General features: G+C 39.3%; 1 pseudogene; it reads right to left on the bottom strand.

Moving 5' to 3' along the window:
* Positions 1-254: 254 nt before the first annotated feature.
* LOC140923912 (uncharacterized) lies at positions 255-9646 on the bottom strand (annotated as a pseudogene).
* Between the last annotated feature and the right edge of the window lie 17644 nt (positions 9647-27290).

Raw genomic sequence — 27290 nt, forward strand, 5'->3', positions numbered from 1 at the left:
TGGAGTCAAATTGTTTCTTTGTTCTACTCTTGTGTCATACGGAACATTAGTATCGTGCTAAAAGCCACAAAATTCTCACAAATAACTATGCCGAACAAACAAACAAGAAATTCTCACTAAGGATGCACGAGTACAATTATATTTGCTGCGCGAGTTTTTGAAAAAGCGTTTACATCTCCAGAACAAAAGAAGTGTTACTGACGATGTTGTGAAAATAAAACTTCAACACTTCATTTTGATCACAGTACCTCATATCAATGTTGTAACGGGGAGGGGGCATAAACTTCTCGTAATCTTCGGATTTCCTCCATCCGTTGTATCCTAGGTTTTTGACGGATAGCACCAATTGCCTTTGCCCATTCCTTGGGGTCATCAGAATCGATCACAACTGACCTGCCCTCAGTAAGACCACGCAGTGTTTCTCCAAATCCGGAGTTCCCACTAACCAGAATGGGAAGACCAGCTGACATCGCTTCCAGTGCTGTTAACCCAAAGCCTTCAGTTCTTGAAGGCATGATGGCCACATCGACTTCGCAAAACAACTCTTTCAATCTTTCCTTACTTTGTACAAATGATCTGACAATCAGCTGGTTCTTTGAAATGCCAGTCTGAAGTAAGATTTTTGCCACTTCATCCTGCTTTCCATCAGGAGCACCAACAAACAGCAGACGGTAAGAACTATCCTGAAGCTCAACAATGGCTTTAGCAGCAATGTCATATCCTTTGAGACTGAAGTCTTCAAAATCACCGCGACCAAAGGTTAACACTTTAAAAGTCGCTCTATCTTATTTAGCATGTTGAGTCTCTGAAAACTCTACAAAGGAACCTGGTATCAACTCAAAGACATCTCGATGAGATGAACAAAGTTTGGATGCGAAAGCTTCCTTCAGCTTGGGTCCAACTGCAACAACGAGATCTGCAATTTGGCACAACTCAACTTCAGCTCTGTTCTTTCCTTCCCCTTTGGCAATGGCGTTAGCATAGTTCTTATGCATTGCCAGCTCTTCAGGTTCAGTGTGCACAACCTGCATCCACTTGCAACAATGAGACTCTCGGATAAATTGCGCTTGTTTACCGAGCTTTGCACCATGACCAATCACAACTTGAATGTCAAGATCTTTTGGTGGAAAGCTCAACCAGTCAAGAGGATCACTGACGGCAGGGCGACGCCGTACTTCCTTAATGGCAATGTTGTAACTTCTGGCAGTTCTCCTGTCTTCTTCGTCACACTCAAATTCAGGTACAAGAATTGTAACTTCTACTTTTGCGTGTTTTGCCAAATGTATGGCAAGTGTTCTGTTTATTGTTGACAAGCCACCCTTAGATGAACCCCATTCATTGGCCAGAAGAGCAACTTTCAAGATTAAACGCTCTGGGTGAGTTTGTGCAGTATCAGGTGATGGAGTATACACTTCCTGTAAGGGAAACAAAACGCACATTTAAGAATTGACTATTTACCACACTCAGTGATCTTGGTAGTTCAAGCAATCTGATTGGTTGGCTATCTCGGACTATGACGTTATATTCACCGCGCTAGGCGGTGAATATAAAGCAGAACAAAATCGCTGTCGTGAACTGGGTGTTTTGCCAAAGTTTTATAGTAAAGCCTTTTTGAAAATACACGAATATCCAAGTGCTGATGACTTTGAAGGAAAGAATAGACTTCATGGTGTTTAAACAGCGTGATTTATTGTGAAGTGGATTACTGTAGCTGACTTTTTGTACGCTCGAAGCTATGTTTACCACTACAGAGGAAAACGAGGTCGCTTTGTCACTGTTTTGTGATTTCGGGATTTTCTCGCAAGACCTATAAATAGAAGTTAATTTATGGAGAAAAGAGGAAGGCAAATATTTTCGACAACTGTGCGTGCCAGCAAGTTAACAAGGCAAAGAACATTGGAGATAAACGACGCTCACCTTGATCGTGGCCGCTGTTGACAGCTTTTGCAAGAAGCGACAAAGAAAACTTTCTTATTCACGGTGAGTTGACAGAAACAAAGAAAGCTCTACTTTTCTCATCAGAATTGGGTAGTAATTTAAATTTTCGGCGTTTTCTTTTAAACCGTTGATGCTAAAGTTTACAAAACTTGATACAAAAAGATTAAAACTATCATTTGCCATATTTGAAGATACTGTAAAGATCTACCTTTGGCGCATCCACTGTTTACGGCTTCGTGTTGACGCATGAATTCACCCATCAATCAAACTAATCGTTTTTTAATGGTTTTCTTTCTGATTCTGTTGAGATCACTTCGTGTGAATATACTAAAACAATTATCCACCTCAGGCTCAGTTACGTTACATAGACGATAATGCATCCTGTTTACCCCCAACCCCCTGCCCCCACCCCCCCAAAAAAACTTTGCATAACCATTTTTTCCAATTTCTCCTGGGTATTAACAGTCGTCCCAACAGAGATCGACGACAGTTGTTGTGAATTTTTTTTTTTGGGGGGGGGGGGGGTGGGGGGGGGGAGAGGACGAACAAAGTGTATTGTGGCCTACGTGAAAATGGTGAATAACAATTCTGTCTGGATGCCTACAATTGACATTTTGATTTAAAGTTTGCACAACACGATATCAACAAATTAAAGATGCCAAAAACAGCTAAGAAAAAGCATGTTAAGAAGAAAACGCGACCTAAGATTAAACGAAGTCATAAATACCAACCCCTATGCCAGCGGGCCAATAGTTGTGTCTTGAAAAAAAACCATTATATAAGTCATGTGAAATGTGAAAGTTTTTTGCTGCATATGACAAAGATGATGCGAAGTTTCGACAGCAAAGCAATGTACGCACAAGATTAAGAGTACTACAGGCACTGTACGATACACAAATTCATTGAAGAACAAAGTCGATGAGGCCAATTTCTATCTGTGACGAGATTCAAAGGCTGACGTTTGAAACCTAACCATTCTTAAGGAGGCGGTGTGATCGATTGGTTAGGGCGCTGGACTTGTACAGTCAACTCTCGCCTTGCGGACTACCCGCTATAACTGACACCCCGATAACACGGACAGTAGCTTAATCCCAGGCAAAAAAAATTACAGACGTTTGACTGAAATAAACTCCCGCTATTATAGACTCTCGCTAATCAGGATATGAATTCGAGGTCCCTACAATGTCCGCTATGAAGGGACCTGAATGTAATTCGGGGGCTCTGAGTTTAAGTCCCGCCCTGACCGCTTGCTGGATTTGTTCTTAGTAGTTCCGAGTTCAAATCCTCGGTCACGCTTGTAAATAGCCAACTGGTTTGCCTCCAACCAGTTGGGATTTTTAACAATGTTATGTTTTTATTTAAATTATTTGTTTCATTATCCCTGAAAAGCCCCACAAGAGGAGAGGATCATTAATAATTATTATTATTAAAAACTGAATCATTGGATAATGCAATTCTAGCATTTTGATTGGCTTAGCCGTTATGGTATATGAGCCATTATACCATGCTCTCCATGTATGGTCGGTGTACGCGTCATTTTAAAATTGGAAGCTAGCTGAGATTTTTTTCGCGAAGGATAGAACGGCGCCCGAAGCAAATTGTTTCAACTCATTTCTTAGAATACTAGAAATGCAATTTCATCGAAAGAAAAAAGACAAAAACAAACAAAAAAGCCACAAGAGCTTGTTTGAAAGTTTGTCGAAAAACACAAAACACATGGAACTAAAGAAGTACCTTGACCAGCTACGAAAGAAGACAAGTGTTGTTTCTTCATGATCGCGAAGCCATTCGCCGATACATAACTGCGGCTTGTTTATCCGACATCAAGAATATAAACCACAAGTAACCAGCTACAGATACAGGCTATGCAGCCATTCACTAGAGTAACCGAGGCGGCAGTATAGCTTCTTTTCTCGTTCAGCAAAACCAGCTTGTGGCTTCAAACAACTTTATAACAAGCGACCGAGGTAATAGTTTTTGTCCGTTGTTCTTACTTTTATAACTGCACCGAAAATCCAAATTCACAGTAATTTCGACGGCTGTCACTTAAAAATTCTTTTCCTTCACATTATCTACCAGGTTTTTTAGCTGTTCTGCTGTGCAAAATCCTAGAATCCCGATGAGTTTTTAAAAAACTAATGTTCATCGCTACAATGTTTTGATTTTTCATTCATGCAGTCCAGGCGAGTCCGTTCGCGCGTTGGCAGTTTTGATAGACGCGTCAGTGACATGTGAATAGCAGAAGTCCCTTGTCTTTTCCGGTTTGTTCTAGTCGGGGAGATTCAACGACATTTTGTGGGCGTTTTTAATAAAACAATTATTCTACTCGCGCTTGTTGGATATGAGATGATTATAGCCAACTCGGCGCTACGCGCCTCGTTGGCTATCTATCATCTCATATCCAACGCGCCCTCGTGGAATAATTGTTAATTATTATTCGTCTGAGCCAAATGTTAAGAGCTTCAAGTATCAGCATTTGAGTCATTATATGGTACCAATTGACCTTATAAACTCACTTAATTTTACGTTATTTGTTCTAGTCATATCCTCTCCTTCATGTGCTAGGCCACATAAGAGGTATACACTATGCATCATCCCGGGATGTAATAACTTGCATGAAGAGATTTTGTTGGAGCATAAAAGAATAGATAGACGACTACACATCTAATAACAATACTTGAGGGTATCTAACTTCCCCTATAGTATGATTCTCTTTTAGTTTATAAAAATGAAGCGCTAACCTAACAGCATCATTTACTAGAGACTGAATTTTATTACCACCTACCTCACTTAGCACCTGTGAGAACCATTTTTCCTGTCCTCTAACCGTAAGTAACTCCTCTGAAGGTTTCTTTTTGCAAATCAGTGGGTCACCTTGTTTTAACTCCAGGAGGTGAAGACAGTCGTCATGAGTACAACCCATCTGATTATGGCCTAGGCACTTTTCCAGCTGACAGTATGGGCAGGCCACCCGAATCTCGTACTGCACTCCACGCAAATAGAGAAGATCATGTGACAACGTTTGTAGAGTGTCCTCCACAAACTCGCGCACCTGCACCGCTACCACACTTGTGTCCTCCACTGAAATCTTCTGACGCTGGATTTTTTGCTTGACGAAAAACTTTATGAACTGCTTCTTACAAATAAGAACTAAATCATGGACAATCTTCCTCCCAATGACGAACCATGCTCCATTTTGATAAAGGGTAGGGGGCTGAGTTGGAACAGCCTCAGAACACCACCTGACCAGTCGAGAAACAAGCCGTGTGAACAGGCCATGAGGGACAGAACCAGTAACAAAGTAAACATAAAGAGGACAAGGGTCTGATCTTGACGGTACGATGGCACAAATGGAATCAGGTGGCATTTTGAGTTGGCATGGCACAAAATACTTTACATCAGTTTTAGAAGGTGAAAACTTTGCAATCAAACCAAATTGTTCCATCAGATCCAGAATGTCATCCTTTGCGGCGCCCTTCACAAGAAACTTAGAAAACACATGATGAAGCAGTTCCATGCTGAGGACACCACTTTCTTTAACTTCCTGCCAGAGTTTGGAAACCTTGGGTTCCTGAGTAATAAAATGCAGAGAGATTAAAAGGTTCTTTAGAAGATGTCTTTATTTTTCGTGACCTCTCAAACAGAGTTGACGCCGTATATTATGCCAATATTTTTTTATAAACTGGAACATCTGCGGTAATCGTGGTTTAGCACTGGACTGAATAAGAAGTTGTTTTGCAAGCAGAATGCAATATATTGAATTAAATGGCCGTCGTTCGTTAAAAATTTTGTTATTGTGTCTTAACAATACTTCTAGTTTATTAAATTTTATATTTTGTTTGCCGACGATACCAATAATTATATTCATGTTACATACCAAATTTTCCTAAACAATATCAATACCAGTGTTGTAACAATACTAGAAATTCCTAGGCCGACCTGCACCTATTACAAACAAGGTTTGTGATTGGCAGGAAAACAAAAAAAAAAGGAAAAAGGGATGGTGACATAAAAATGCAACTATCCCTAAAAACAACAGGTAGTGCAGGTTATAGGGACCCTGAATGAAATAAGAGGTTTAGATGGGTGCAGGTCAATCGTACCGTCTACCCTATTGTCGAACAAACACTAAGAAATTTCCTTTTTTCAAGATCCAAAGTTTTTTAGTCTCTTTTGCTACTTATCTTACATTTTTGAAGTTGTATTTTTACTATTGTGTGTCAAATAAATAAATAAATAAAAAGAGCTAGAGGAGAAAGCTGCTGCAATGGTTTGAAAACACTTAACGAACGTCTTTCGGACCTTACCGTTTCATCAAATGGTGGAATGGTTATCAGCTGCTTGAATAGGTCTATTAACCACTCAGTGCTCACAATGACTGTGCTGCAATGCTTGATAATTATCCCCAGGTCATGGTAGAAATCCACCATGGTAGTGAACTCTTCCTCGTCGTTTATAAAGCACTTGTCCCTTACATAGGTTTGAAGTTTCCTCAAGTGCAAATGGTAAACTTTCTTGGACAGCAAAGCATTGAGGACCTTCTCAAAGGTCAGCCACCTAGATTATAAAAAGATGAATGACAGTATTCGTGTCATCGGGCAGTTTTTGTGGCTTGAAGTGATTCATGTGCAGAAGTTTGCACGCAATCTAAAACAGGTAGATATAACATAACCACAGAAGCTAACTACAGTCGAACCTCCACTAACGGCCACCTCTCTACAATGGCCACTATTTGTGGCGGCAGTCCATACATTGACTCTTGTTTAAACCTCTCTACAATGGCCACTATCATCTGTCCCCAAGGTGGCCGTTGTGTAGAGGTTCAAATATAAATTCTACAAGTCCTGACGTTTTAAGTGGTAACCATTTAAGTATTAGGGCTCACGTAATTTATTGTGGCCACCTAAAGTAAAATTCCGGAAGTAACGGACCCCGAATGTAACGTCACAAAATGTGGCCACTTATAAGTCCCGAAGGTACTGCTAAAAAAAATAATAATTAATGCTAAGGAATCCCAAAAATAGCAAGCCCACTTTACCCCAGCCTCCCCCCGAAAAAAACAGAGAACTGTTTGTTCATGTGTCAAGGAAGATCATTACTAACAGTCAAACGCAAATGCATTTCCCAACCTCTCAACGATTATTCACCGCAAACAATAGTGATTAATATGAAAAAAGAGACAAACGGTGGCAAAGGAGATGCTATAAAATAAAATGATAAGATCGAGCACTAACCATTGCTATAAAATAAAATACAGATTACATGCCGTAAAAATGGTCAAAGCAGAAGTGAGCCTGAAAGTGTATGGCCTCAAGGAGGACAAAAAGTGATTCCTTTTTTCTATTACATCTTGAAAAAAGGTTAAGCAGGGTCCGAAAGTAACTTTTTAATACGAGCGCCAACTGGCGATCAAGTATAAATTTTTGGTCGCCAGAGGGCAAATTGTGGTCGCCAAAAATTCCCCCTCCCTTTTTTTCAAATAAAAGTTTAAACACGAATAAAAAATGCATGGTATGGACGTTTTTGTGCTTAAAAATTGCAATACTTCCGCTCCCGATACCAGAAAGAAACCGTACGTGTACGAGTGAAGTCTCATTTTTTCCACAAATTACTTTTTGGAGATAAACATGTAAAGCCATCTGATCTAGAACGTAGAAACAGAAAGCTGTCTGCCCATGAATGTACCGGATCATATCAAAACTATTTTCTTCCGATAACTACCACAAAACAATCCACAAAACAACCACGAAACATAGCCGCCATGTTGCTCGTACCAGGCCACATTTTTTTTGTGCCACATTACTCGTAATGGCGGCTTGGAAACGTTCAACTCGTATTGATCGTAGCTGTTTTGGAGGTATTATTACAGGAAGATTCGTTTCCCTTTTAATTAAAAAATATCAGTAGGACAAAAAGGAAGACACCTGTTGGCACATAGCTTTTCGATGCTTCAATTCTTAATCAGTTTCTCCGAACGTTTAAGTCCATAATAACAACCAGCTTTACAAGTCGCTAGCTGGCGACCAGCAATGAAATTCTGGTCGCCAGGACTAAATTTTTACTCGTATTATATTGGCGACCAGGAAGGCGCAATTTCGGACCCTGTTAAGACTTTAAAAATCACTGACAACACGGTTTACACAAGAAGAAGGCACCCACATAACAGCGAGGAGAGACTTGACGATTTTTATTTTTTAGCGACTTTTCGCCCTTTCGTTTGGAAATAAAATGTTGTCTCTACCAGTTTTTTATATCACGCTTTTGGCTCCGTTATAGTAACGACCCCCGAAAGATCACATTTAAATGGTATATTGCGGCTTACAAATAATAAATTATTATTATGATTATTATAAATGATGTGCGCCCATGGCTGCTTATTACCCAAATTATTATTCAGAATGACAATTCTATTAAATAGATCCTATTAAATGTTCTTGAAAGCCGCCTCCCATCAGACCCTTCCTTTGTCGATTTCCTTCAAGGTAAAGCAAGGTTGTCATAGGGGTGACTCTGTGGTTCATATTTATCCTTGGTTTAAATTTCATTTGCCTTTGTTCTTTGGTAAACTAATCCATTGGAATAACTTACATGTTAAAAGAGAGGGCCTGCATCACATATTAGGAAGCTTAAAGAAAGACGTTTTTGAGTGACGTATGTAATATTTCTGTGTTCGCTTGTTTCACGTGTTTATTTTTCGCTATTACTGACAAAGTCTTTAGACTGCCCTTCAACCTAAGTGACGGACTTACAATGTGCCGGCAGCCTTTAGGTATCTTATACGAGCATTTTGTATCCCCATATGCATGTAGCCAACTATTTACTGGTAAAACATAAACCTCTTTGGATATGCAAGCAAAATACTATATGGACTGGACAAAGGCCCACAGTGTATGTGTACATATGTCCACTGTAGTTTTAATGCTGTTTTAATTAACATGGAAATTCTCGGCAAAAAAACATCTGTGTTCTATTATTCACTTTGTTTACCTCGCAGGTATCCTTTCTTTCATGTATGGCTCCTCTCTTAACACTTCCATGATTTTGTCTCTTAGCTCTTGGATGCCATCAATGTTTTTATCTTTTCTGAAAACCTTTTCCAACCTTCTCTGAATTAATTTTGCAGAGTTGTCAATGGAGAAGATAGGCCGCACCACATGTCCTTCATAGTCCTTACCAGCAATTGCCTTCTGTATTTTTGTCTTCATTGTTGCAATGTCTTCAAACGGTTTGTCAGCATGGGTACCTACAATGATCACAGGGGGACGCAGATGAGGCAGCTTTTCTTCTGCATCGTCACGAGTTTGTCTTCTCATCTGTGTGATGCTATGCACTGTGGACAACCAAGATAGCAGATTCTCCAAATTTGTTTCCCCATTTGGGTTCTCCAAACTGAAATTATGATTTCCTTGTCTCACACAGGGTTGGGCAGTGTCATGCAATGATTTGCTGAGGTTGCACACCAAGATATATATTGCACGTGATGTTAAAAATACAGGATGAGATGCATAGTACAGCTGTTGTCCAGCAAAATCCCACAGTTCAATACTACCAACAGCTTTTTCGGTGACTCGTTTTTTACTATGAACATACTTTATCAACTCTACAGCGCGCTTTGTGATCTCGTCTGGAGGTGAAGTAATATCAATCATTAACTCATGTTCAGGCTCTGATGATGTCACTTCACTGACACCTTCCTTTTTTGGATCGGGGACCTATAACAAGAAAAGGACTTTTAACTTCAGGTGCTTAGTGAGAAATCAGCCTGAAGATGTTCTTAATGTGTTCTTAAACAGTGTTTCAGAAATAGTACACATAACATGTTACCAGAGGTTTAGTTTGCACATTTTAATTTTTTATTACCAATAAATAAGTAAGTAAGCAAACAAATCAGTAAATCAATAAATAAAATAAAAATCTGTCAGGTAGTAAACTCGTTAACATTTACGAGTAGAAATGTAACAGTTTCAACATTTTTTAAATATTTCTTACAGTCATGCTATCAACTCAGCCGGGGCCACCATTGACTCTTCAGCCAAGAAATTTGTTATAGTGTTGTAATTGTCTAGCAGCAACCATACAGTTACATTGCTTTTTTATTCTGACATCCTCTCCGTTATTACATAAGCACATGTTTTATTTATCAGGATGACTGGTTCTTACTTATACGGTGCTTTATGAACCAAATTTCAACCTGATGTTCTCGATCCATTTATTCTTATATGCGGGTGTTTACTGTATTATCATTCCAAAAAACGGATGGATCAACTCAAACATCAAGACATTACCATTGGGGAGATGGGCATCAACCAAACAGATTCAAACGTGCACAAACATCTATTCCGGACAAACCTGTTTGTTGCTTTGTGAGGACAAAAATTTGCATACAAAATATTAACTGTCTTGCGTTATTGTTTGTTCGATAGAAACCTCGGCAAAGGCTTAAACTAAGCTATTCCCATGATGCACTGCAAACAATCATTGGGGAGAGCAGTTTCAAAAAGATGCGGTTTCGCGGTCAGCGGATTCATTGGTTTCATCTGAACGGAAACTCCATTCATGTAAAAAAAAAAAAACGATGATGAAAAATTAATATGCGGATTCAAATATATTCCGATTTGTGTTAACGGGGTCTTAAATAAATGTTGCAAATAATATAATTTGAAACGTAGACATTGAGTAACAATAACATTTTATCGTTATATAATACCATGACTCGTTCCGCGCGTAACTAAAGTTAAAAAAAAATTGTCTACATTCGCATCGCGCGTGGATCGCACAGCGAAGCAGAATGGTAGGCCTGGGCAAACGTCGAATCTTAATCGAACTCAGTTCGTCGAATCTATTAATTTTGAAGTAGGCGCATAAATGGTGCGACGTTTGCCGCAAATATGTTCGACTCAAATCAATTGGTTCGACTCCAGCATAAGTTCGACTTAACAAGTCGGGTTCGGCGTTTCAGCAAATGCCGTTCTAAAAACGTCTTGAACTCAATTCATAAATCATGCAAATTACAAAATAATTGATTCAAATGTGATGAACTGCCCAAATGTCACAAAAATACTGACTCCCCCATCTGCGAAAAGCTATTTTTCCCCCTGACGAGCATGCGCTTTACAAAGACAATTTCACGACCGGGAATGGCGGGCTATCGAAAGTAACTGCTGACATCGCACAGCGTGAAGGAAATGTGTTTTTCCTGTTTCATGAACCCTAAATATAAATACTTGAGATATTAATTGCCTATTTGCAATAAATGCTGTTGAGGGATGGACAGCCGGTAAAAGAAAGAAAGACCCGACAAGCACTGTATATCGGTATTTCGCCAGCAAGTCCTAGCAGTAACTAGCCGCACATCGAGCGAATAGCACGAAGACAAGTGCTTATTCCCTTGTTTCAATGAAGTGCAACTTGTGAAATGGGATCGACGCAGGTTCGACGTTTGTTACCACGCTGGAATTAAGTCGACTCTTTGTCGAACCTATTTTTAATTTATTCGACGCGACTTAGATTCGACGTTAAGCAAATCGCTTCGACGACCTCTTGCGGCGTCCTCTACTACGGCGGTCGTGGATGCGGTGTCCTGAGGAGAGTACGTCTCGTAGCTCGCCACATTTCAAGCTCGGTTCTTGCTCACTTGCTTTCGCTATAATTTATCAACAACAGAATTCAATGGTGTTCAAGTAAGAAAACGGCCAATTTAAGAATTTCGTTTGCATTAAGAATATTGATAGTAAACATCATCAGAGGGCGATTCGTATACAAAACAGAAAACTACAGATGAAGATCGGAGTAAGCTGCTATTGATGTTTCTTCTTGTGTACCGCATTTAACAACAAATCAGCAAATTCAGCGTTTTCGATATTCTATTCTATTCTTGTTTAAACAACCTTCAGTGACATTTAGCTTTATTGGTAACAGTCGTGATTACGGTTTTCGTCTAGCCTTTGTTTGTACTGGCGGATTTTCTGCAGCCATGGCCATGGCGCGGCAGAACTCATGGCACACTCGCTTGAGGATCGAAATTTCAAACTGAGAAAACGCAAGGAAAACGTATTCACTGGAAAACCAGAAGCCTCGAATACTTTCTTGATAAAGTGGAAAACAATCTATGATAGCTTTTTAAAACCAGTGATCGTAAAAAATAGGAGAAGAGTCGACTTTTATACTCACGTAGTAGCGACTACGTTAGAAGACAGCTCTTCACGTCGTAGGATTTGGCGCTACGGCGAAAGGTCATTTCCAAGCATGCGCACTGCGTCATTTCGGGGCTTTTTTACTTCCGGCCGTCGTAGTAGAGGTCGCCGTAGCGATTTGCTTCAACTCCCTATTGTTAAGTTGGCTACCGTAAATGACCTCATAGATACCCAATTCCAAATAAACGCCTCTGATATAACAAATGCCCCCCTCTACGCTGATAAAATTGATTTAGACGCCCCCTACGAGAATTACTACAAAATACTACGATTAAGAAAAGGAGATCAAAATCATTCAATCCATTCAGATTCTTGCTTTTATAATAAACAAGGCTTTGTGTATTTCATCTTGTTCAATGTCAAGTTCAAAGTATGGATAGACTAACGAAGGTATAGCACAATAACGCTGAGCGAGGATTCTGACATCGATGTTGGGATTTGAGCGAAAAGGATCTGTAGACGTTTCGGCAATGCTGCTTTCAACAGGGAAAATCAGCCTTCCCTGATGAAGGCAGCATTGCCGAAACGTCGGAGTTTTATTTGCAATTATCAGCGTTTAACTTACCACCCGGTCCCACTTCGGCCAATATAATGTTACCCATCCAGTTTCGAACCCCTCCCGACCACGGCTTAATGTAATTGAGTGGTGCTATTTGAAACCAAGTTTCGTGAGGGCAGGTGGGCCGCCTTAATTTCTGCTATAAGCAATACTTGATTTAAGTACAATACAAACGCCAAGATTTAACTTGAAACAAACCTGGTTCACAAATGAATCGTCTCTCTTTTCACCATCAGCATCATCCGCCTTTGTCCCAGTCCTGTAATTTTCATTTTTAAGCTGGTCACTGTTGTGTATTTCTGCATCTTCTTCCTCCTCCTGAAGGCAAAGCTTTTCCACCACCATCTGTGCCACGTCTTTAGAACAACCCAAAAAACCTAGGCCTCGTTCACTCTTATCAATGGGTTGCCAGTTCTTAACTTCGTCGGTATGCACTTGAAAGATTGACGGATCTACTTCAATTCCTTCAGTACTATTTTCGTTACGATTAAATGGCAGACCAATGAGAGATTTTTTCAAGCTTGTTTTTCCTGCCCTATCCTGACCAATAAGCAATATCCGAGAACGCTGAACACTAACAGCTCCATCTCTAAGAGCGCGTTGATAAACAAGCTGCGCTCTTTCTCCTCGTGCTTCTATTTCCTTGGGAGCTACAAAGAATAAAGAATTTTAAAATCATGTGTCAGACATGACCCTCGTAAATGTGTTGTTTTACTTGTCACGTCAGTCTTAGAACCAACCGGTAAAGTGCAGATCATGGAGGCACAGTTTCACAACTCACTAATCCCTTCATGGGCAAACACAACTGCAACTCTGCATGCTTTGTTCAAACTTACAGAGCGGACACTCAAACTGGGACACTTGGAAGAAGATTGTACAATCACAACGTTTTCTGAAAACAAGGTTCTCGAGTTTTTTTTTGTTTGTTTTTTTTTTGCATACGGGCCGTGCAACAACATCCATCAATTTGAGGGCTGTTTCCTGATAGGTCAGGTAAATTTAAACGGTTTTAAAAAGTCCAACGGTTGCATAGTTGAATACTTGAATTTTATTAGTCCGTCTGCAAAAACATTTGAGAATCTTTTATTTTGAGAACACGGTGTGACTGGACAATTTTTCTCCAAGTGTCCGGTTTGATCGTCCGCACTGCAATGTACTAGTTTAGTCTTGATGGTCTTTTTACCCACAGTAATGTTGTTAAAATGATTCGGCTGCAGTGTTTACCGACTACTAGCAGCTGCCACTCAGATTAATGCTAACAATCAAGAATATAATTAAAGAGATCTTACCATAGAAGGTAAGTAAATTGAAAGTCACTTTTTAACTGTTATCGTTACCTTCGGAGGGTCGTGAGTTCGATTCTAGGATGGAGATCGGAATTTTTTCTGAGCTTTCTGGTGTTAGATTTCTCCTTCTTCCAAATTAATGTAGTTTACGTTTTGTTTTATCAAGTTGCATGATTTCATTCACATTAAACATATGATTTATATGGATGGGCATTAACAAATGCTGCTTCGCTTTGTCTTGTTTTATTTATAAGTAATTTATCGCCTTTAGTATAAGCAACATAAAGCAGCTAACTTTGTGCAGTTTAATTTTGATTCGAGGTTTTCAAAAAAACTTATTCTTAACTGCCAGTTATCTTTTGGTTTGAATGTTTTAGTTTTCAATGAGAACAAATACTTTTGTCTCAAGATTTTTAGTGCTTGGTTTTTTCTTCTTAATTGTCTGATTTCAATATTAAAACTAAACAGTGAGTAAATGTAGGAGTTGTTCTTGAGGTGTTCGTGACCTCATTGGTCGTAGAAAACAAAAAAACGTTATTGTTTATCATTATTTTCCATTATTTCACAGTTAGGGTACCGAGCCAATTGGCTCTTAGGGTTAGGAGAGCTGCTACATGCAGAAAATTATAACGGAGAAATTTTGGTAGTAACGAGATGGTACGTCTACCCATCGTACCGTCCGGCGATCTACATCACGCGGCGCCAATGAGAAATGTCACCCTTTTGTAGCTAATGTGGGTACCTGCAACCTATCTGAAAGTCAGTATTTTAGTGTACATCAATGTTTCTATGTAGATTACATATAATCAAATGCGCGATAAAAATAAATAACTTATAAAATATTTAAAAAAAACATATTACTTTAATTACATATGCACTTTAAAATTAATTACAAAAAAGGTACATATATGCCAAAATGTAGAAATAAATAAAATTATAGAAGAGTGTACGTATGAAAGTTACTAGCTTTCAATTGATTGCAGGCGTACGTTTATTTTTGTCAGCAGGAATTGAGTTGATTGTTTCTTGGTTACGGTGAAAGGTGAACTCCCTCAAAGGGCCTTTTCATGAAAATCACAGTAACTACCAGACCTGGAAAACTACTTTATTCAAGATCGAAGTTTCAAAATTAAAGGAAGTTAAATGAAACCAACAATTAGTGAGACTTTGCGAAGCTATACATTCGTTAGCTTTCAACAAATCACTCTCAACTTGGCGGCAACTTGCTGTTGTAAATGTTTCATTGAATTTTCATTCATGTCATGACGGCGACTCAATAACTATTCCTTGTCCCGTACCACTTAGCATGTTTTTTGAAGCCAGTGAGTTCGACGTTACCGGTATTTTACTTTACTCTTTGATTAAGCAACTTGTAAGGAGATTCTGTTTTCATAGAGGTTTTTTTCAAGGTCTTTTAGGTCTTAGATTTCAAAACACCAATTGCCACCAACCTACCATCACAGAGATTCCCTCCAATAACCCAATCCAATTCACAGGTATGATTTAAATAAATATCTAAGTGGGTGATTTAACTCGAATTTGGTGTACATGTATACCAATGCGTGGTGAACTCAGAAAGTAGAGGGCGAACTTGTATCGGCCTAATTCACTAGGGTGCGAACTTAGTGATATTCCTTGTTTTCGGTCTTAGATCACAGCAGTCAGTCAAAATACCGCGTGAATCAAACATTTTTCATGATTAAAATAATAGATAAAATAAAATATCACTTCTTGTGGTCAAAGTAAAGTTTTCAACAAAAAAAAAAGATTCTGTGGTCTTTTTCCTTAGGGAAAATGCTTGTTTGAGTTGAAACTCCATACTACATGTAACTAAATTGGACGACGCGTGTACTATCTGTGATCGCTAAAATTGCTGTGAGCCCTAAGTCGAGCAGCACACTAATCGTTGGGTCTCCTGTGGTTCCTTGGGTGTCCTGTCGTTATTTAGATTTTACAGTCTCGATTTATGTTTCTCAGGAAGATTTTTAGCAGTTCATTTGTTATTAATGTAATAAGGGTTCAATTTAACTTAGCCTTTATTTGTCCTCACCTGCAATATCAGTGGACAATCCTCTTTTCTCCAACTTTAGAGCAAACTTTATATCATCAACAGTTAAAGAATTACCACTCACACTCAGCTTCCACAGCTCCTTTAGGTCACCAATCTCAGCAGGTAATTCAGTAAGATTGTTTCCATCCACGTCCAGCCTTAAAAGCCTGTTCAGCTTTTGAATACTGGTAGGTAAACCAACCAACTGGTTGTTACTCACTCTCAGGTCTCTCAGCTCCTTCAGGTCATCAATCTCAGCAGGTAATTCAGTAAGATTGTTTCCATCCAAGTACAACCCACGAAGCCTGTTCAGCTTTTGAATACTGCTAGGTAAGCCAACCAACTGGTTGTTACTCACTCTCAGGTCTCTCAGCTCCTTTAGGTCACCAATCTCAGCAGGTAATTCAGTAAGATTGTTTCCATCCAAGTACAGCCCACGAAGCTTGTTCAGCTTTTGAATACTGCTAGGTAAACCAACCAACTGGTTGTTACTCACACTCAGCTGCCTCAGCTCCTTTAGGTCACCAATCTCAGCAGGTAATTCAGTAAGATTGTTTCCATCCAAGTACAGCCCACGAAGCTTGTTCAGCTTTTGAATACTGCTAGGTAAACCAACCAACTGGTTGTTACTCACACTCAGCTGCCTCAGCTCCTTTAGGTCACCAATCTCAGCAGGTAATTCAGTAAGATTGTTTCCATCCAAGTACAGCCATCGAAGCCTGTTCAGCTTGTTAATACTTCTTGGCAACTTAGTTAGATTATTGTCTTCAAGCCTAAGTTCCTCCACTTCACTCAGTTCAGTGACTGTATCAGGTACCCTGGATAGTCCTTTTCCATTCAGATCCAAAGTTACTCTTCCATACACGACTTCTAAGTACTCAGCTCTCAATTTACGACTGCAATAATCCTCCATGTTTAGGATTATTAGAGCAGACATGTGCTTTTTATTGTATAACTAAAATGTTAAAAAAATGTGTAGTTAGCAAACTAAACATTTTTATCAATGTTTCTAAAAACCATATATTTGGTGAATTTTGTAGTAAAATAAGAAAAGAAAGAAATCTGTTGCTATTGATGTTAGTGTTCAAAACACAGTATTGCATGACATCTTCCTGTATTACACTGATTACTCAAACTACCTGCCCAGGGTAAGCTAGGCCAACATTATTTCATGTTGACACTCGCAACAAAATGATTCGCAATGAAAGGAAGACCAAAGCGATGCTCGCTACCGGTAAATGGATCGAGAAAAGAATGAATAACAGTAGTTGCAAGTTAAATTAAATACCACTGAACTTAAACAAGTGAGCTCACAAAAACTTTTAGGTGTCACAATTGATCAGAAACTCTCTTTTGATGACCATATTGACGAACTCTGTAATAAGCTCTGTCAACGAATTGCCGTGGTGAGAAAGATTAAGTGATTTCTTCCTTTGGAACAGAGGAGAGCGTTTTACAACGCCATGATAAAGCAAACAATGCTGTATGCCTCCAATGTATGGTCCGCGTGCTCCACTGGGAATTTGCAGAGGGTTTTTCGTCTCCAGAAGCGAAGTGCAAGCATAATATTTTTTATCTATACTATTTAATTTTTATCTATCTATCTATTTATTTCACCTATTGATGTACTTTAATTATTTTATAGATTTATTTTCTTCAGAGGTATTAGCAATTCTGCTAAATTCGAAGTTAAATAAAGTCTTTGATTGGTTGATTGAGGAGAAATGGCTCCTCGGGTGTTACTAAACAGTAACGAGTAACGAGTAACGGAGTAACGAGAAAACGAGTAACGGGATAAAAATTCAAGAGGTTTAAAAAAAAAAAAACTCCTTATGAAAGAAAAAACATAAAAATGGTTGTAATATCCTAATGATGACCTTTACCAATCTCGAAAAATATGTGTGTTCCAAAAAGTGCTTAAAACAACGACGTCAACCCGCACCCCTCCCTCCAACAAAGTAGAAGGCACTTTCGCGCCGAAAAAGTCACCTGGCTACGGCTGTTATTTGTATGCAACTGAATTTGCGTATCCAGCAGATAGAGTAACAAAACGTTCCGTTTATCGTTCACCTTTAAAGGTTATTTCTTACAGCCCAGGATCAGGAGTTTCTGAACAATTGTCACAAATCATTGAATATGTAAAACTGAACAAAGCTGCACGTTTCCTCCACTAGAAGTATATGGTAGTGCAATCAACCATGTACTAGACTTCAAATACCTTGGCTCTATTATGGCATCTAGTAGTGGGGATCTCAAAAGAGGGAAAGGGCTTGCATGGACAGCTTTTTGGAAGCTGGAACGTCTGTGGAGATGCCCTAACATCTCTATCTCCACCAAGATCAAGCTATTTAATACTACCTGTGTCACCGTCCTTCTATATGGCTGTGAGTCGTGGGTCCTGTCGAAAGCAATGGAAAGCGAGATCAATGCCTTTGGTACCTCATGTTATAGAATTATGCTCAACATCAAGAGAATTGATAGGGTGTCCAATACTAAAATCTATGATTTAACTCAGACTGCCCCGCTAGTAGAAAATGTCAGAACCCGCCAACTGAGGTTTCTGGGCCATGTACTCAGGATGCCTGATGATGAGCCATGCAAGGAGTACGCACTGTATATTCCACCACATGGGAAGAGAAAACCAGGGAGGCAACGAACCCTGTTTCTCAGATACATTCAACACCTTTTGGGAGACACAGACAACATGATTGGCCCGGGCAAGCTGTCTGATTTGGCACAGGATCGTTGTGGCTGGAGGAAGCTCGTAGTCGCCTGCTCTGCAGCCGACCGATGATGATGATGATGATGATGATGATGATGATGCACGTACTGATTTTAAGTCACTGTCCATGAGTAGTACTCAGGTAGTAGCATTAGTACCACCAACATCGACATCTGCATCAATAACGTTGATTTCTGCGGTATACGTTGTGCTTATTGAGTTCATGAAGAACAGAAACCCGATGAGAAAGTTTGTTTTGTCACGCATTCTTTTTTAGACAAGGTATGGGATTATCCTGAGTTTCAAGGTTTCAGTGTGAACGATTGTGAAAACTAATGGCATGGATTAATTAAATTTTGTAACAAGATTAAGGAAAGTACTTCTTATGCCAAATGTAGGTCCCTCTTCGTAGTCGTAGGATGGTAAAAACCGTCTACAAGTACCACTTCAGCTCCTAATAGGTCCTAGTATAAGAGATTGATCGTCAAAGCAAGTCTAGAAGACACGATCTGTATTTTCCCGAAAGAATGATCATAAGTGGGAGAAGACAGAAGTGGAAACGAGCTCGAGGGCTCTTCTACGATTTCAAAATTCTATTAGTTGTTGTTGTCTTAGCTCAGGCGATTCATATAACACAGCAATTGTTGGTTTTCACATGACGTCACTAAAATTCAAACTAAAAAACTATCGATCCTACCGAGATTTTACTTTCACGATGCATTAGAGCACCTGAAAACTAATTGTCATACAAATTTTCGCTTCAAAAGGGTTCTTGGTTTTGTGATAGAGTACGCTTGAATTTCTAAGCTTTTGCGTGACGCGGCATTTACATGACGGCCAAGAGAGCTGTCATGTAGGTTAAAAACATGACTTATTTCAGGAAATTTTGCGATCTAAACAGCTCATGTATTAGAAAAAGTATAACTTTAATGTTTATGAGTTTCTCGAAGATTAAATTCAAGCTTTTGTAGCAAAAATCTGATGTTTCTGTTGGTTTCCGTCCGCCATGTTGGAGCTTATCCAGGTGAGCACCAGCATGGCGTCTCCATACAAATCTTTTTTGACTACAAGTTTGGCTAAAACATTTCTTCGGATATCTCGTATACGAAATATTCCTCTGGCCTGAATCTTGGCGAGGGTCTTTGTATATGTACCTCCTTTCATTTCCCAGATTCTGAACTTTATCTATTGAACGGTTTTGATTTTTATTTTGATCTATTTTGAAATTGGCGTGACACTGAAAACCAGCAATTACCAAACCCAGGTCCAATTTGGAGATAAATTGCAGCTTTGGACAATGTACATGTAGAAGACTGAACCGAAGAAAAAGTTATTTTCTGAAATGAGAGACAGCTGAGATTTGATCATAGTACGGTCGAGATTGTTTATTGCTCTGAGCGGCTTGCGTGACAAACAATTTTCCAACATTTTTCGGCTCCACGTGGGAACTTTTTTTACGTCTGAACTTGTCGTTTAAGTTAGGGAAATTAATCAAAATCGGGAAATAATAGAGTTCAACATACCAATTAAGCAAAGCACGTTAAGATAATAGAAAATTATTGCACCAAACTTCAATGGGTTTGCCCTTCTGAAAGTCGGCCGCATGTTTGTGGAGTATTCGGCCCGTGAAGTATGCATATTCAATGGCACAGAGTATTAGCTTGCATATATCCATATTAATCGACCCAAAAAATCTGGGTACACACTTAAACCGTGGCAAAGTTGTCATGTGCTGTAGGTCACCCACTCGGAAATTTGGCAAATCTCACTACCTTTTTAATGTTCTCAATACTTTTCCCAGCTCTAGGACGAGAATCTCAAGATCAGTCTTGCCTCTTGGGGGTTGGCAAGGCCGCCCTGTAACAGTGTGTGTTCATTCTCGAAAGAGAAGACTGACATGGTAAGATTGGTGGCAGATCAGGTAATAAACAAAGGGCCTTAATGGACTGCAATCAGTTGGGTACATTTGAACAGCTTTCTGGATCGGAGATGGGGAGAATAGACAGGGAATAGACTTTTTCACGGTTTATGACGCCACCTTTGCTGGGAGGCAAACACGGCTAGAATTATAGTTAATGTGTGGGAATTTGGCCCACTTAGAACCGCTATATAACGCCGCTACAAAGAGGCGGATTTCCAACATTTGCCGCTACCTTAAACAGTTTTATAGATATCATTCATTCAACAGAAAAAGAAGGTACGACGTCCGTAAATTCGAATTATAAATCTTCTCATGTGGCTTCTAATTTCATGGTAATTTGCATGATAATGTTGGTTAGAAGGGTTTGTATGAAATCGTGTACGGTCGATGAATCTCTTCTTTACACTTCACGAAAATATTCTCCGTACAAATTTCTTTTAAAATATATTTTCGCTGTGGAAATCGGCCTCTTTGTAGCGGCTTTATAGCGGTTCCAAGTGGGCCAAAATCCCATAGACATTCACTATAATTTTAGCCGTGTTTGCTCCCGCCCCCCCCCCCCCCCCCCTCCCCAGTCAACATGGCGTCATAAACCGTGAAAAGATCTATTTGAATACTAAGTAACACTAAGTTTTCAAAATTCCTGAAATGCCCGAATGGTTGCCCGGGGGTGTTATTGATCGATATATTAGCGTACAAGTCAGATCAGCACTGTTGTATGCTTGAAAATCTTAAAAACAAACCAGCCAATAGTTTAATTTACTTATGATGAGATATGTCTATACTTCCGCCTGTCAGCAAATTCCATCAGCGAGCAAATGCAGAAAGGCACAATACGCTTGAGCGTGTCAAAATTTAAAGGAACACAATCATTAAAGACATTCATTTATATCAAACAACTCTTACCTTTACAGAGAAAAGACCGCTGATCTGAAGAGGAAAGTTTCTGAATCTTCTCTTGTTCCTGTTGATCTTCCGATCTGAGATAAACTTTGCACTGATTTGTTAACCTCGTTCCCAGGGATTCTCTCCCGAAGAGGTTGCTGTGATATAGGTGGACAAGGGCAAACGACCATGGGGGTGGGGGTAAAACACGGGTAGCCTTTCAGGTTCGACTGTTAAGGTCTCCTCTGAACTTTGGTCATTTTTGTTCGAAATTTTAATAAAACGGCTGCCAATAGACTTTTTCACGGTTTATTACGCCATCTTGGCTGGGAAGCAAAGCTAAAATTAGAGTGAATGTATGGGATTTTGGTCCACTTTGAACCGCTATAACGCCGCTATAAAAAGCTACAAAGAGGCGGATTTCCAACATTTGCTACTACTTTAAATAGTTTTATTCAACAGAAGGCTATTAGGGACCTTAAGCATCGACGACGAAATGGAACGACGACGTCGACCGGAAGTTAAATTTTTCCTCGCGAAACTTCTGGGCATGCGTAAGGTTGTCAAAACGTTTTCCAGCCTTCGTCGACGACGAAATTCAGGGAGGTTTGCCGTCGTCGCTAAAAGGTAAGTATAAAACTATACTTTTTGCCTGTAAATCACTCTTTTTCTCCGTTTTCATACAGTACAAGTGGAAATATATTCTTTGTGGATTAGCAGAATCCAAATGTTAAGCACTTTGTCGATTTCTTCGTCTGCTAACTTGAATTTACTTTTCAGGTTCGGATTGTCTGAAAACCTGAGTGATCGGGGAACAACCAGTCGGAAAGACAAGTAAGCTTTCCTCTGCTATCTTCCGAACCTGTTTGATTAGATGCTGTTCGTTCCCTGGCGGTCTCTGTTTACTCGTACACTCTAGATTGTATGATAGCATAAATATTCATTTTTTCATGCTAAAATTTTTAAAATAATTTCCCATGTTGTTTTTTGCCGCTAGTAAAGGCAACTACTTCCAGTGGACTCAGCTGGAACATGATGTTGCTATGAGGAGCCCTGAGAGAGGACAAATATGGAGGAACATGGTAGCAGTACTGAATTCTCTTCAGCAGCCGAAATTTAGCGTAACTTCAAGTCAAAAGCTGTTCAAGATCGTTATTCACTTTTAACTTCAAACCAGAAACAAAAACCAAAGCTGCGCGACGAAGAGAACTGCCTCCAAAATCGAATAATCCAGGTCGTAAAGAAAAAATTCACCATCGTCCATTAAACCATCGTCATAGCTTATAAGACGCAAATTACGGAGGTCTTTGAATGCCATAACAAGACTGTAACAAGACAAAGTTCTTCCCAAAGAAAAAGTCGTCATCTATCTGGGAAGCTGCACTGCTTAAACTTCGTTTTCCCCGCTGAAAACGAAACCCTTGGCCTAGTGGGCCTCGGTCGCGAAACGTCGTCGTCGTCCGTTTCGTTGTCGATGCTTAAAGTCCCTATTACGTCGTAAATGCGAATCATGTGGCTTCTAATTTCATGGTAATTTGCCTAAGGCCATCCCCCCTTTTTTTTTCGTTTAGCGTCGAATGCACTTCCTGATATTGGGCCGGTCAGTCGGATTGAAAAAAAAACTGAAAAAAAATCACAAGTCTTGGAATAGTAGGCCCTGGTACCCCAGGACGACGTTAAAAGTTACCATTCACATATTTCGATTAACAAAATACTCAATTTACTGTAAAGAGTGTTGCTGTTTTTGTTCCTGTTTTTCTCTATTTTGTTACTATGCTCATTTTCAGATTGAAAGAATTATTTTAAGTAAAAAATGTTTAACTAAGTCGTTACTTTATTTCTTTTGTTTTTGAAAATGCCAACAGTACTTGCTGTCCTGAGGAGACTGAAACCAATTTGCCCTCAGGGAATTCAGCTTGCCTCAATTTACAAATCATTGAGTCTGCCTCATCTTGACTGTTGTAGTGTTGTCTATGGAGAAATATTGGCGCTAATCGTTGTCAAAGACTTGAGAAATTACAAAACAGAGCGGCACGTATAATAACTTAAACCGGCTGGGATGTCAAATCATCCCAGACCCTTCGTGATCGTCTCCATTGGATGATGAACCTCGCCGAGAGGCGAACAAACCAATTAAAAAATTAATGTTCAAAAGTGAACAGGCCAGTGCCCGAATATATATCAGATAAATTTGCCTACACCAATTCCATTCACAGACACAATCTGCGGAGCTCGCAACACCATCTCTTCGTTCCAAGACCATACACTGAGGCATTTAAGAAGACTTTCTGGTATAGGTGTGCTGTGCTAGGGAATAGTCTGTCCGCCAAGGCTTAGCAGGTCACTAGTTTAAATAATTTTCTTAATTCTATTAATTAGTGGAGGCTAGTTAGGCTACTAGTTTAATTAATTTTTCGTACTTAAATTTTAAAATTAGATAATGTTTACGATTGTAATGACATAGGTTTAAGTATTAAAAACTATTATGTGTAACTTATTGTTTAAATGCACGGCTCCTTGGGAGAGCACTTTTTAGTCAAAGGAGCCTGCGGTTAAATAAAGTTATTGAATTCAATTGAATTGAATCTAATGTTATGGTAAATGTATTGTGTTTACTGTTTGCTTCATCTGTAAATATGTGCATGGATCAAAGCTTAGTAAAATTTGTGTTACCTTGCTTTCGCTAAATTGTCCTCCTTTTGCCTCAGAAGTGACATTTTAAACAGTGAACGCAAAATCCTTCAAAGTCGCACACCGCTACAGATGAAGGAAACGGTAAATACAGAACATTTACTATAAAATTACAATACAATCGGTTCACAAACAGATTGTGTGGGCTCCCTGTGGTTTACCGCAGTGTATACAAATAAATATCGGCCTTCCTGAGAGGAAGGCTATCGGTGTTACACTTTTAAATTTTCCTTGAAATTTGTCTCGCGCATGAAAAATAACAAGACAACTGAGTTACAAGAAAAAATGTCCATAGTAAATTGTAAAACCATTGTAAAACCGAAAACAGATTCAAACCTGACGTTTGGAGCAATGGTTGAAAACCAGTCGTTGTCATTCTTTTTAAATTAAAACATTTAGTTGTGACGATCCTTTGAGAGACTACATGTAACTAACTGACTCACTAAAAAAGTTTACCTGACAAAAAAAACTTCCTAGAGCCATCTTAATAACACAAACAAGACAAATCAAAGGAAAAACTGACTAACGAGCTTTACAGGTAAGTAGTCGTAACAAACTGACAGACTGACGAACTAGGTTATTGTCTGAACTGAGGGGTGTCAGGTGTTAGTTTTAAAAGACATTGTGGTACTGCCTTGGTGGGGGAGTGAAAGGCAAAAATCTGGTCAATATAAAGTCCCTTTGACTATCGAAAAAAAGATTTCAGTTTAAAAACTGATCTTCCGAACGCTAGCTCGACTTAGTTTAACTCTGTTAAAATGAAATTTTGGCCGTGAGTTACTTACTGCTCAACTGATTGACTGACTGACTCACTGAAAAAACAAAGTCAACTTGTAGAACACAAAGGTTGGTTTATTTTACTTAACACTAATCACTTAACATGGTGACAGATAAATTGTTGAGGCAACCACTTTCAAAAGTATTAAATTAACAACGTAAAACGCAGCTATTGTTATTTTTTGAGCCGTGTAGAAGCCAAGTAGCATCTGCTTTCGACTTGGCTGAACCACCTGTTTTAGAATAAGTATATACAAAACCCACACTGACATTAATTCACATCAAATTGCAAAACTATGGCTCATGTAGAAACTGGAAGTATAAAAAAAGCGCGTCACTATGCATGTTTCCAACGCGCGCATGACAAATCAAAATGCATTAGGAATACAAAGACAGTTAACTAAGCTTGATAATTAACCAATACTGAGTACCTTTTACTAGCAATAACAGAACAAACTAAACAAAGGCAATGGTCACACTATGCCTGATAGCTTTTGCGCCGGCACGAAAACCATACCGGATATGGCTTCTGTTCACACGTAAGAACGGTGATTTTGGCGCGATTTCTGTAACAAAGAGAATCTGCGCCGCGTCGATCTCTAAAGTGGAGATTCACATATCGGATAGGTGTTCACACTAAACCGGATCTTTTCGTACCGACACGAAAAGCTGTCCGGTATAGTGTAAACAAAGACTAAGCTAAAGTAATCATTCTGCACGCGGTGCATTAAACGGTTTGGTACACTTCTTTGCTGTCACTTCGCCACTACAACGTGCATGTGAAACCTCATGATGCAAAATATTGTAGAGAAGGTAAAAAAACAAGCGACGACAAAGTTTTCTCCCTCTTTCTTTCATTGGGCGTGGTCCGCAAAACTTCATTTTCAAGGCGATACACTTACACAGTAAGTCTAACCTGCGATTAGGCGATTTTTTTTTTCCCCCGCCAAAAAAAAATCGCCTGATCGCAGGTTAACAGTAACTTAGGAGAACTGCTACATGACACTATTTACGTTTATAACAAGATCAAAGAGTTGAAATAATGTCCACGAAGCTTGAAGGAACGTAAATTCACTTTTCAAGTTTAGTTTTCATTCTCTTCGCCGACATGTTGCTAACGCTACCTAATAAGTTAAGTGTTCACATTAGTTATTAAGATAGGTGAACTGACTTAGCTAAATTACCTTACGTATACAGTAATAAACTTTTTGACAAATTGGCTACCGATCTGAAAAAAATAAAAATGGCGTTCAACCTTAGAGGTTAAACAGCTGAACTAAATTCTGATAAAAGTCATTAATAACTACAGACACGCTAAGAACCAGCCCGAAGCAATTTATCCCTCGTGAATAAATGCCATTAAAACAGGTATCTAAGTATCATTCTTACAATAACAGAGTGTAAGCGTCTCAGATCCAAAGATTTCAGTTTCTTCAAACCGGTAGAAGGAAAACCGAAACTTTGCGCTTTTTAAGCTGCGGGATAAAGATAAGAAAGTGAACATGATCTTCGCAGTAAAATGAACAACCGTAAGCGGTTGAAAAAGAATAAGAAAAAATGAAGGGTTCCAGTCAAAGCCTAAATGTTTTCGGGGTTTTTTTCAACCCCGTAGGTTCTTTATTCTACTGCGAAGATCATGTTCACTTTCAAATCATTTTTTTTTTATTGGGCTAACTTGGCTGGCGTCTCAGTTTTGGCGTATTCTAAGTTAATCTTCATCGTTTTTCAGTGTTGTACTCTGTTGATTGTTGTTTACAGTAAAAACCCGCACTTAAAAACCTGGTTTTTAAGAACCTGTTAAGCTAAGATTTGTCACTCTGGCCCCTCTAGGAGAACCTGTTTAGCCTAGAATTTGAAACAGGTTCTGATTTTCTAAAATCTATTAAAACATTCTGTACACTTGAGCAATGGTCCAGTTTCGAATTCGTCGCGACCGCTGAATAGAAACACTGAAGACTCATTTGTACAGGGTTAGCCTCGACCTAAAGTAAATTATTCCCAAATACCGGCGAGAGGGTACCGGTGCCTGAATTTGAGTTTGTTGTACACAGGTTTTCTTCTGGCTGACATTTGTGAATATATTTACCTTAGGTCGAGGCTAACCCTGTGTAAATGAATCTTCGGTGCTTCTATTTAGCGCCCCAGACAAATTCGGAACTGGACTACTAATATAGGTCAGCATTTAGGATCTTTTTTGGAGACATATCCGGGCCCCAGTGATGAGTTAGCTCAAAGTTGAGGACCTCAGGCGCTGAAAAGAATAATGCA

This window comes from Porites lutea, chromosome 14 (genome assembly GCF_958299795.1).
Source record: "Porites lutea chromosome 14, jaPorLute2.1, whole genome shotgun sequence".
In the NCBI taxonomy this organism is placed as follows: Eukaryota; Metazoa; Cnidaria; class Anthozoa; order Scleractinia; family Poritidae; genus Porites; species Porites lutea.